Below are 13,216 nucleotides of genomic sequence, written 5' to 3'. Positions count from 1 at the left end.
AAACCACGCTATTTAAAGTGGGTAATTATTTTCGCACCGCTGAAAGGACGTGCCATAAAATTTTAATGAGGGATTATTACCCCACCGCTAGGTTGGGAATCTCAAATGATTTCGGCCGTGGATGAGATGGTCGCTTATTTTTGGACAGGAAACCAAGCTGCAGAGAGCACACTGCTTTATTAGAGCAGAAGCCAATGTTTTTGCTAAAGACATGCACTTCACTAACTCTTTGCAGTAGCAAGGCTCACTAAAAAGAGAGTTTTGAGGGTAAGATCTTTGAGAGAAGCTGAGTTTAGAGGCTCAAATCTTTCAGACATAAGAAACTTAAATCAAGGGATTGTTGGACAACCTTAGGTCCTTCTTCCTCTGAAAGGATCCCTAAAGGAGCATTAGTCGATAGAGGATCATCAATTTCCTCTTCAGAGAAAACTTCATCTGATAAAATCAAATCCTTACAAGGAGAAATCCCCGTATGTCACGAAGGTAAAGCTTGACAGCCTACATCGACTTGTATCTGAGAAGAAGTTAAGGCAGGAGGGTCGACGTCACGACGTGACTGCAGTGACTGTTGATCGACTACACGTCGTGACTGCAGTGACGGACGCTCTACGTCACATCGTGACTGTGATGACCGCAGCTCAACGTCACGTCATTACTGCTGTGACTGATGCTCGACGTCACGTTGTGACTGTGGTGTCTGCCGCTCGACGTCACGTAGTGACTGTGGTAGCTGACGTTCAACGTCATAGCGAGACTGCAGTGACTCCAGTTCGAAATCAAGGCTAGACTGAACGGACTGATGTTCAACGTCACGTCGTGATTTACGATCTGAATCTCGCTTAGCCGTAAAGCTAGCACTGGGGTTAACATCGGAATGACGTAACACTTCACGCTTAGATGGTTGAAGACCTGACACTCGTTTAGCAGACCCGTGACGTACTGCAAGCAAAGGTTCCTGACGAACAGGAGCAGAACCTCCAAAACCAATGACATAAAATCCTCCAAATCTCTAAGCAACTGCCAAAACAACAACCTCAAAAGCCAATGTTATAAAATCCTCCAAATCTCTAAACAACTGCCAAAACAACAACCTCAAAAACCAATGACAATATCTTCCAAGTCTCTAAACAACTGCCAAAACAAAAACCTCCAAAATCAAAGTTATAAAATCACCCAAATCTCTAAACAACTGCAAAAACAACAACCTCAAAAAACAATGTTATAAAATCCTCAAAATCTTTAAACAACTGCCAAAACAACAGCCTCCAAAACCAATGTTATAAAATCCTCCAAATCTCTAAACAACTGCCAAAACAACAACCTCAAAAACCAGCGACATAAAATCCTCCCTATCTCTAAACAACTGCCAAAACAACCACCTCAAAAACCAATGACAAAATCCTCCAATCTCTAAACAATTGCCAAAACAACAACCTTAAAAGCCAATGACAAAATCCTCCAAGTCTCTAAACAACTGCCAAAACAACAACCTCAAAAACCATTGACAAAATCTTCCAATCTCTAAACAACTGCCAAAACAACTACCTAAAAAACAAATGACAAAATCCTCCAATGTCTAAACAACTACCAAAACAACAACCTCCAAAACCAATTACATAAAATCCTCCAAATCTATAAACAACTGCGTAAACGACAACCTCAATAAACAATGTTACAAAATCCTCCAAATCTCTAAACAATTGCCAAAACAACAGCCTCCAAAACCAATGTTATAAAATCCTCCAAATCTCTAAACAACTGCCAAAACAACAACCTCCAAAACCAATGTTATAAAATCCTCCAAATCTCTAAACAACTGCCTAAAAAACAACCTAAAAACCAATAACAAATTCCTCCAAATCTAAAAAACTGCCAAAACAACCTAAAAAACCAATGACATAAAATCCTCCAAATCTCTAAACAACTGCCAAAATAACAACCTCAAAAACCAATAACAAAATCTTCCAAATCTCTAAACAACTGCCAAAACAACAACCTCAAAAACCAGCGACATAAAATCCTCCCTATCTCTAAACAACTGCCAAAACAACAACCTCAGAAACCAATGACTAAATCCTCCAATCTCTAAACAACTCCCAAAGCAACAACCTCAAAAACCAGCGACATAAAATCCTCCAAATCTCTAAACAACTGCCAAAACAACAACCTCAAAAACCAATCACAAAATCCTCCAATCTCTAAACAACTGCCAAAACAACAACCACAAAAACAAATGACAAAATCCCCCAATCTCTAAACAACTGCCAAAACAACAACTTCCAAAATCAATGACGTAAAATCCTCCAAATCTCTAAACAACTGCCTAAACAACAATCGCAAAAAACAGTGTTATAAAATCTTCCATATCTCTAAACAACTGCCAAAACAATAACCTCAAAACCCAGTGACATAATCCTCCAAATCTCTAAACAACTGCCAAAACAACAACTTCAAAAATCAATGTTAGAAAATCCTCCAAATCTCTAAACAACTGCCAAAACAACAACCTCAAAAACCAATGACAAAATCCTCCAAATCTGTAAACAACTGCCAAAATAACCACCTCAAAAACCGATAGATTCCCCCATATAACTAAACAACTGCCAAAACAACAACCTCAAAAACCAATAACAAAATCCTCCAAATCTCTAAACAACTGCCAAAGCAACAGCCTCAAAAACCAATGTTATAAAATCCTCCAAATCTCTAAACAACTGCCAAAAGAACAACCTCAAAAACCAATCACAAAATCCTCCTGTCTCTAAACAACTGCCAAAACAACCACCTCAAAAACTAGCGACAAAATCCTCCAAATCTATAAACAACCGCCAAACCGACGACCTTTTCGACCGAGTGACCAGCGCTGCAGACGTGCCAACTTCACAAGAACTTACAAATAAAATAACACATCTAATGACACAATTATTTTATTAAATAAAATAATAATTTAAACAATACAAATTAACCAGAGGTAAATAAAAAGGAAGGGGAGGAGTAAAGATGAGGGGAGGAAGGGAAGTGGCAAGGAAATATCGAAGAGGAGGGGAGGGGGGGGTGGGGCAAGGAGGAGGAGAGGAGGGCAGGGGTAAAAAAGCAGGGGGAGAAGGGGCCTGGAAAGATGGGGTAGTGGGGAGAGGATCAAGGAAAGGGTGGCGAAGGGAAAGTGGAAAATGTAGGAGGAAAGGGCATGAAAAGTGCCCCTCTCCTTCTCTTCATCTTCCCTAGGCCACCTGTCTCTTTTGAATATGATGGGGGTACCATGTGGTTTTAGAAGCCTCAATTATGAACACTGTGATAGGCTATCATCCACTGACATACTGTGGTGCTATACTTTGTCAGCAAGGGAAGTACTCTGTCTATTGTTGGCATACCACTTTGTCATGAATAATTAAGAATTTTAAAGAAACAAAGATTGAGTGCAACTTATGCAGCACATTCGAAATCACTATAAAAGTATAAATGCATCAACTATATAAGACGAACAAATAGTAGACAGCGTTTCCCGCTGCGGCAGTATAGCTGGAGTGGCTGCCTGGTTGGACGTGGACGGTGATGCTGTTCATGTACCAAATGCATACTGCACTCAGGGATACCACCATCAAAATTTAGTTTTTTATATTAATATATGAATAGATAGATATATAAAAGTCGATAAATAAAAATCAACAGTTACGTTTAAATATTTTTTCTCTACTGCGAGTAGCCATATTTGGAATTTTTATTTTTATTTTGATATTTTGAGAGTTTGGCGACCCCAGGAAAAGCACTTGGAGACATCACTTGGGGTCGCGACCCCAGGGTTGGGAAACCTGGTCTTAGAAGTACTCCCGTGACAACATGACCAGCATTTCAGATCATCTTAGAACGCTAAAGGAGGTTCGTCTCCAGGGGTTGGACACCTTCCCTTCCAAGGGAAAGTTTCCGCCCGAGGTGCGAGGTTGTTTCTCCCTTCAGAGGGAGAACTTCCCACATCTTAATAAATTCATCGTCTCCGACTGCTGCTGCTGCCTTCGCCCAGACTTTTCTCCCACCTTGCTGATTTTTCCTTCTGGGATGGAGCACGGTCTTGGCAAGTCTCTTCTACGAAATGCTTACCTCGAGGCCACTCATAGACTCCTCTTCGGGGGATTGCTATTGTTAAAGGTCCGCTTGCTGATCCACTGGCCCTCAATGGGCATCTTCTAGCCTCTTCTACGAAGTGTTCACCTCTCTCATTTGCGAGAGAGGCCACTCATAGAGACTCCTCTACGGAGGATCGCTACTGTTAAAGGTCAGCTTGCTGATCCATTGGCCCTCAATGCGCGTCATCACCGGGCCTCACCTATCACAAGTCTCCTTGTGGATGCTGGGGAGTTGCCTCTAGACCTTTACCGAATGTCCTCTATTATTCGATATTGGTTTAGATTGCAAAGACTCCCTAATTCTTCAGCCTTCTAAACTGCAAGCCTTGTAAGGCACCCAACCTACTTGAGTTGCACCCAAAATCTCCTCAACCTTTTGGGTTTCGGGTGAAACAATTATTAAACAATCTGGATATGATTAGAATTAAGGAGCTTCCATTCAAGGTATCATCAACGCCTCCATGGAAATTACATGACATATCTTTTTGTAAGTACTTTGTTGGAGTTAAGAAGAATATGACTGACTTAGAATCCAGGTCTCTTTTTATGCTACATGTTGAAGAACTTAGGGGATTGACTTTTATATATACTGATGGCTCCAAATCTGATGCTGGCGTTGGATTTGGAGTACATAGTAATGATTTTAATTGTAGAGGTGCACTTCCCCTGACAGCTTCCATATTTACTGCTGAACTGTATGGCATACTAACCGCTATTGAGAAAATAGCTTTGGAAAAGGAGGGTAATTTTACATTGTTCCGTGACCGAAATACAAACCACGCTATTTACATTGGGTTTACCTTTCGGCGTAGCTGAAATTGACGAGCCAATAGATTTTAACGTGGGTTAACTACCCCCGTGCTAGTTAGCGGGGGTAGGGGAAGGGGTAGCTAGCTACCCCTCCCCCCCACACACCGGTGATTTGCTTCACTTCACTTTTGGCTCGGACGATGTAAAGACGTCTCTGTCTATCGTCCTCGTTTTTGACAGCCTCAATATTTTCTTTGCTTTTCCTCAGCTTTGTGTGTTTGAAGTTGGCCTCGCCCTTTGGTGTTCATCATGCGCAAGTGCCCTGGGATCGCCGGCCGCCCTTGCAGTACCTTCATGTCTGCGGTGGATACCGATCCTCACACCCTTTGCCCGCAGTGTCGAGGCCGACGGTGTGATAGTGAAAATACATGTAGTGAGTGTAGGGAGTGGTCTGCCTCCCAGTGGGAGAGGTTTGCCCGCCGGCGTAAGAAGAAGTCCAAGAAAGACCGTTCTCCTTCGAGGGTTGCCATGAAGGAGGAAGGCTCTCGGGTCTCTTCTTCCGCCTCCCAAACCTCCTCCGAAGCTCCTCCTCGGAAGCTCCCCCTCCTCCTCTGGGGGAGGATTTTGATAATGTTAACTCTATGTATAATGATGATCTTTTTCAGCTTTGGGGTTCCTTTGGGGCTTAAGGGCCTGCCCTCCAAGGAAGCCCTGTTTGACCTTATTCAGTTGTGGGCCGCTGTCAAACAGTCGCCGGTGATAGCAGAGGTAGATCCTCTGTCTATCGTCGTCGACGTGGTAGCAGAGGCTTCTGACGAGTCTGGTCAAACCTCTGTGGCTCCTGATGGTGATGACGTGGCTGAAGGGATGGTGATGACGTGGCTGAAGGCTCTCCTCCCCCTTCTGTACATCCTTCGGAGGGGGAAGGGGGTCCTACGGGCTCTCCTGCGGCTAAGTCTCCCCCCGGGGGAGCACTCTGACTGAGACTCCTCTTCGGAGGACTGATGATCCTGACGACCTCCCTCGTGGCCGCCTTCGCCGTAAGGCTCATCGTCCGCTTCGCCGCAACGGCCTCCTGTCTCCCTATAAGGGTGTCAAGAGGCGCCTTTTCGAGTCTTCTCCTTTTCCATCATCCGATGGGGACTCTCCTCACCAGAAGCAGTCTGTAGCAGCCGCGTCCTTAGACCTCTCCGGGGATCGTTCACATTCTCCCACGCCTTCCAGACCTTCTACTTCCTGTGCAGACGGCCAGCAATCTGATCTCGTTAGCCGACGGGCACCGGTCCCTTCGGGGCAAAGGGCCCTCTTAACAAGAGAATGCCTTGATGAAGTCATTGGGCTTCAGCACGGCATATCATTCCCGTGCTGAAGGCTTGTGACGGGCAAGAGGGCTCTCGAACTGGGGAATTTCTTTTCCTCAGTTTGACTCTAAATTTCTCTCATTCTTTTTCTATTACCTCTTATTGCTTATTCCTCCTTCATAATTATCAGCTGTCTCCAACCTTGCTGTCAAAACTCTCTTACCTATTTCACTGTCCAGGATTTTTAGAGGGGACATTGTATCCTTGATCGGTTTTTATTTCAAAATCAATTGTGGGAGCTGTGGTGGTCTTGCCAACTGCCCGAAAATGTTTGGACACCTAGGAGTGTCAGTATTCCCATACTGGCACGCGGAACTATTTCGTAGGAAATTTGGTCTACGGATTCCAGGGGTTGGCGATTTTATAGAGATAGGACTCTCGGCATTCTGTCCGGTTTGCCTGCCACTATGATTAGAGTGGGGATGATTGTATTCTTGAAATGCTCTCAGTCCCATCAAGTGGGTTTGGCATACACTTGAGCCACTCTAATCATAGTGGTACCATCCCTTTGTGGTAGGGTAGGGAGTGGACATTGGTAAGCAGCTTTCACAGGTGTCATTGGTGGAGAAATTAATTCCAGGAAAGGCTAACGGTGTCTTCTTTGGAATTTCAGTCTTAATTTTTTCTCTCCCTTAAACTTTATTTTTTTCCATTGTTTTTTTTTCATTGTTATTATGACCCCTTCCCTCCCCCTAAAAAAATAATTAATGAGTAAACTTAATATTCCCCGTACCTCTGGATCAAATGGCGAACCCCAGACACCGTTGACGACTTCTGCTTGCTTAAATAGGGAAAGCTCTGTTGACAACCTCGGCAATAAAAAGGATTCCTCCAACAATACTTCTCTAACCAGTGTTGTTAAAGACAATTTATCGGCACTGGTGGAAAATGATGCTTGTAATAACCGTAATACTTTACTCTCTGGTTCTGGCTCATTACCAGATCCAACATAAAATCTGAAAATTCTCCACTTAAAAAACATACCAATTGGTTGTAGCTATGACATAATTCATGAAGCCTTCTGTAGATTTGGGGCAATCAAAGAAATTTTAATGGAGCTTAATGGTAGTAAAGGCTTTTGGGAAGCTTGGGTATCATTTTCAAGTTTTGAGATTGCTTTAGAAGCAAATAAAAATTTAGAGAGCATAAAAATTGACAATTGTTTGATTTCTGGGGCTCTATGTGATAAAGCACCAAGACACCAAGAGGTATATAAACCAGAAGAATGGATGGAAAAAGAAATAGAGCATAGACTTCCAGAAGTAAGAACCCCCAAGCCCCCAACATGGATAATTGCATCTGGGAAGATAGATAATTATAAATATTATAAGATTAGTAAATTTATACAAAAAAAAGTTGGTTTAATTAAAAGTAAGGATATTAGTAGATACGGTAAGCAATCTGTTTTGATTAATGGAAAATCAGATACTCAAGCTCACATGCTTTGTGGCATGAAGATTGCAGAAATTGATCCTATTAAGGATATTAAACCACATATGAGCTTCAGCTATGGTAAAGGGGTAGTTTTTGATAAAGATCTATATGAATTCTCAGAACCAGAAATTCTGGACATGTGCCCTGCTAATGTTTGGAAAGTAAGAAAGATCCCTCAAACAAGCATGGTAGTTTTAACATTTGAAACCCCTGTTATACCAGATCATATAATTATTGAGAATGAAAGAGTACGTGTTCGAGAATATAAACCTAGGCCTTTACAATGCTTTAATTGTTTCAAGTACGGTCACCTTTCCCGGTACTGCAATAATACGAAGATCTGTATTAACTGTTCTTTGTTAGAACATGGCCAATGCAACAGAGATACAACCTGTGCAAACTGTAAAGATCATCATAAATCAAATGATAAAAGATGTAGAGAATACAAGAAAGAAGAAGCTGCAATCTTGAAAGCAAATGCTGAACATATAAGTGTAGGTTATGCAAAGCATTTACTCAATCGGCAACTTAATTTTGCTCGCGCGGTTAAGATGCCAACAAAAGATTATAATCCACTACCCCTTACTACCACAGGGGGACCAGTGGCAGCACCTGGCCCGTCAGGTGCATCTCCCTTAGTGGTAGTAGCCCAGCCATCTGGGTCAAGTGCTCTGCCTATAAAAGCCAGAGCACAAACCTCCAAAGAGGTCAATATGGTTTCCAACACACCAAAAGTATTGTCACCGATATGAGCATCTCCCCTAGAGGTAGTAGCCCAGCCTTCTGGGTTAAGTGTTCGAACTGTTGAAGTTCTAGCACAATCTTCCAAGGAAGCCAATGTGGTTTCCACCACCTTAAATGTATTGTCTCAGGCAGAATCTCTACTTGATTTGATGGAGATTGGAAAACAAGATCTTCCAAAGAGGAAAAGGTCCCCATCATCCTCACCTTCATCTAAGTCATGTAAGTGCCCTACTGCTCATGATCCTAAGGTTGACTCTTATAAAGATCCTAGAAAGAAAGAAAAGAAGAGTGGTGGCCTAGTAAAGCCTTCCTTCTCCAGGCCTTACATGGCTTCATCTGAAAAGTCCCAAAAGACAAATGAGACAAAGAAAAATAATAACAAAAGATAATGTCTATCATCCAGTGGAATTGCAGAGGTCTAAGTACTAGCATTGAGCAAATAAAAACTTTAACCAGGGACTCAGACACGAAGGTAATTTGCCTACAGGAAACCAAGATCAGTGACAAACCATTTAATCCTGGACTCAATTATCATTTTTGTAGATCCCCTCATTTGCAAGCTGCAAGAGCTCAAGGTGGTACAGGTTTTATTATTCACAAATCTGTAAAATTTGAAACAATCCCACTCAATACACCACTACAGGCATGTGCAGTTAGAACTCATATCGGGAAAAAAATTACTTTATGCTCGCTATATATTGAACCATCCTTAGAACTTTTCCTCTTAGATCATGCTGGTAATCCAAGAAGGCTTAGACTTTCTCACCTCCAAGACTTGATCAATCAGCTTCCTGCCCCTTTTATTTTAATGGGTGATTTTAATGCAAAGCATACTTTATGGGGTGGAAATGTGTGCGATAGATGGGGTAATCTTGTTGAAGAATTAATCGACAACAATGATGTAATACTAATGAATGATGGTTCTCCAACTAGGTATGATGTATTCCACAACTCTACATCAGCCATTGATTTGTCAATCTGTTCCTCATCCATTCGATTGGACTACCTTTGGTCAGTAAATTAACACCTACATGGCAGTGACCATTGGCCAATAACGTTAAATTATGTCCATAATCTTCCTTCTCAGTGTCCACCAAAATGGAAGATAGATGAGGCAGACTGGGCAGCTTATGAAAACTGTTCACACACTGATAAAGAATATGATGAAAATACATCTCCAGTGCATGCCTATCAACATCTTGAAAATATTATTGATGATAATGCTAGCAAGTTTATACCTAAAACATGCGGTTTACCTCATCGCTCTGTAGTTCCTTGGTGGAGTAAAGAATGTGCCAACGCAAGAAAAGTGACCTGAACTTGCTTCAGAAGATAATTGAGGACAAACTATTTAGCAGATAGAATAGCATATCTCAGAGCCTGTGCCAAACAAAAAAGAACTTTTAAAAAAGCAAAGAGAGCATCTTGGAAGAAATATATATCTAATATTAATACCAAAACTCCTTCAAAGGAATTATGGGACAAGATTAGAAAACTTCAAGGTAAATTCGTCCCTAAGCCTCTACCAATATTAAGGGAAAATAATAGATATATATCTGACCCCAAAGATGTAGCAGAGGTTCTTGCTAAGCACTTTGCTCATGTATCAAGTGCTGACAACTATTCCCCAGCATTTCAACAAATTAGAGCATCAACATCTGTTGTTACTCCTGCTTCTTCAAGTACTGAAGCTTTTAACCTGCCTTTTAGTATGGAGGAGATGCAAAATGCTATCTCCAGCTCTTCTTTAACTGCCCCAGGTGAGGATGGCATCCGGTATGAAATGATATCACATCTTCCAGTGGATACCAAGGAATTTTTATTAGAAACCTTTAATGGTCTATGGGCTTCCCATACATCTCCTGATTCCTGGCATACTTCAATTGTAATTCCAGGCCACAAGTCTGGTAAAGACCCAGAACTGCCATCTAGTTATAGGCCCATATCCTTGACCAGTTGCATATGCAAATTATTTGAGAGAATGATCAACAACAGACTTGTGTGGTATCTAGAATAAAAAAATCTTTTATCTAACAGACAGTTTTTAGGAAGAACCGAAGTACTCTAGACCCTTTGCTGATGTTATCAAGGGAAATATCAAATGCGTTTTCTAACCAAAACCAGGTGGTGGGTGTCTTTTTTGACCTCGAAAAGGCATATGACACCACCTGGAGGGGTGGTATTTTAAAGCAATTGGCCTCGTGGGGTTATAGGAGGACATATGTTCTCTTTTATTGAAGAATTTTTATCAAACTGCTCAATTAAAGTGAGAGTAGGGTCAGAACTATCTTCATCCTACATGCAAGAAGAAGGTGTCCCCCAAGGCAGCGTATTGAGTGTGACCTTGTTTGCTGTTGCTATTAATAGTCTCATTAGTCACATACCTCCTGGCATACAAGGATCACTATTTGTCGATGACTTTGCAATTTATTGTAGTGGATCATCTGCACTACAAGCATGCCAAAATTTTCAAATTGCAATAAATGCTGCTTCCGCATGGGCAAATTCTCGTGGATTCATGTTTTCTCCTCAGAAGACCAAAGCCATTCGCTTTACTCGTACTCGTAAAAGGGAAGAGATCCCCACCCTTTTCTTAAATGATTGTATTTTGCCATATGAGGATAATGTCAAGTTTCTTGGAGTCATTTTCGACAATAAAATGACATTTGGTCCCCATATAAATGACCTATCTATCAGGGTTAAGAAGTCACTGAACATTCTGAAAGTGATACCGCATTTTGATTGGGGTGCTGATAGAACAACTTTGCTTAGAATTTATATATCTTTGTGTCTGAGGAAGTTAGACTATGCATGCCAAATATATGGGTCAGCTACAAAGACTTTACTTGGAAAACTTGATATTGTTCACAATGCTGGGCTTCGCATCTGCACAGGTGCTTACAGAACATCTCCCATTGACAGTCTCAATGTTGATTCTGGCATACCTCCCCTTTCCATTCGCAGAGAGGAGTTGAGTTTGAGGTTTTTAGCTAGGTCCCTTGCTGTGAGAAACAATCCTAACTGTAAATATGTTAGGGCGCCTTTTGATCGGGCTCCTAACAGATCTAGAGTGCCTAAGCCTTTGGAAGTACAGCTGAGAAATGATGCTAGAGAAGTAGGCTTGTTAACAGCACAGATAGCAGAGGTAGGATATCCCAAGTCTCCTCCTTGGTGCCCCCCAGATGCTGAAGCCTTGACGAGGATGGGGGGCTTAGGGATTAGCAGCTGGGCTCTAATGAACAGTGGGAACTACTTCCCATTGGACCTCGGTGCCCAGCTGTCGATTCAACTAAATCAGTCAGCACTTTCTCTTTTACTTTTGATTATTTCTTTTTTTTCTCCCATCTCTTCCTTTTGGGCTCGATATTGTTGACGACTTTGGCATGTTCGATTTTACTTTGGATGCCGCTTTGTATTTGGCAGAGTGTGGGATGGGGTGCATTCCATCTCAACCTGTGCCAATTTAGACGCCATCACCCTCTGGCAGACCCCATTGGGTGCAGACCAAGTCTGTTAAGAGTCGGGCTCCAGTGATCCGGTCTTAAGTCACCCATATTTGCGGGTAATGGGTGACGCCAGGCATTGGAGTCGACGGTGGGAGGGGCTAACTACCCCCACTGACCAGTGTACGCCCACCTTAAGAGAGGCAGCCCCTCTCTAATAGAGGACTGGTCCCCGCTGAAGCCTCTTCTCGTGTTGGGCCACATGGGATAGGAGGACTGACATCCTCCGATAAGAGGTGGATAACCCGGCTTGCTTTTCCAAAAAAACCCAACACCTCTGTTGACGACCTGGAAAATACAAACATGGACCTCGGTACAGACAGCTCCAACTCGGGTTCTAACATTGTAACGTTAGAACCTTATTCACGTCATGTGAATAATAAAACGCTAGAGAAGAAGAAGAGAGAGAGTGAAAAATGATGACAGTACAGAAAGATATAGAAAAGTAGAAGTATTACCTGGTCACTATGAAGTAGTGAATTATGAAAAATTTTTTATCTTGGAATTTGAAAACGGAAGAAATGAGCATATAAATGTTTTTAAAGCTAATAGAGAAATAGTTAATTTATGTGGAGGGCAGCCAAAAATTTTACCCCAGGGAAATGGAAGTCTCTTGATAGAGACACTCTCCCCATTACAAGGTGAAAGGTTAAAAACACTTACAAAATTGAATGGTCATAGCGTAAAATGCGTTTCACACCCTACTTTCAACCAGAGTAGAGGTGTGATATATGCTCCAGAATTGTTGGATATAGAGGAGAAAGAAATAGAGGATGAACTGAAAAGTCAAGGAGTAGTTAAAGTAGTCAGAATGAGAAAGAGAGTTGGAGAACAACGTATCCCTCTTGCTACTCTGATTATAACATTTGATCAATGCCGATTACCAAATGTTATAAAAGCTGGATGGCTATCTTTGAAGGTAAAACCATATATCCCGTCACCATTGCGATGTTATCATTGCCAAATGTATGGCCATTTAAGCCAGAAATGTAAAGAAAAACTAAACAATAAGCCAGCTGTTTGTGCCAACTGTGGAAAAAGTAGTCATGGAGTATGCATAGAAAACCCTAATTGCATACATTGTGGGGAAGCACACCCAGCTACATCTAAAAGCTGTGTAAAGTTTATTTTTGAAAAAGAAATCCAGGCCATTAGGACCATGGAAAGGGTTACTTTTAAAGAGGCTCGTAAAAGAGCTCTTGAAAAGCAAATAAGACCAGGGCAACCTTTTTCAATGGTTCTGAAGAAAAACTTGTCAAACCACACAGACGAAAATTATATCTCTACTTCTAAGATAAAGAAA

This window comes from Palaemon carinicauda, chromosome 19 (genome assembly GCF_036898095.1).
Source record: "Palaemon carinicauda isolate YSFRI2023 chromosome 19, ASM3689809v2, whole genome shotgun sequence".
Classification (NCBI taxonomy): domain Eukaryota; kingdom Metazoa; phylum Arthropoda; class Malacostraca; order Decapoda; family Palaemonidae; genus Palaemon; species Palaemon carinicauda.
This window is presented reverse-complemented; position numbering follows the sequence as displayed.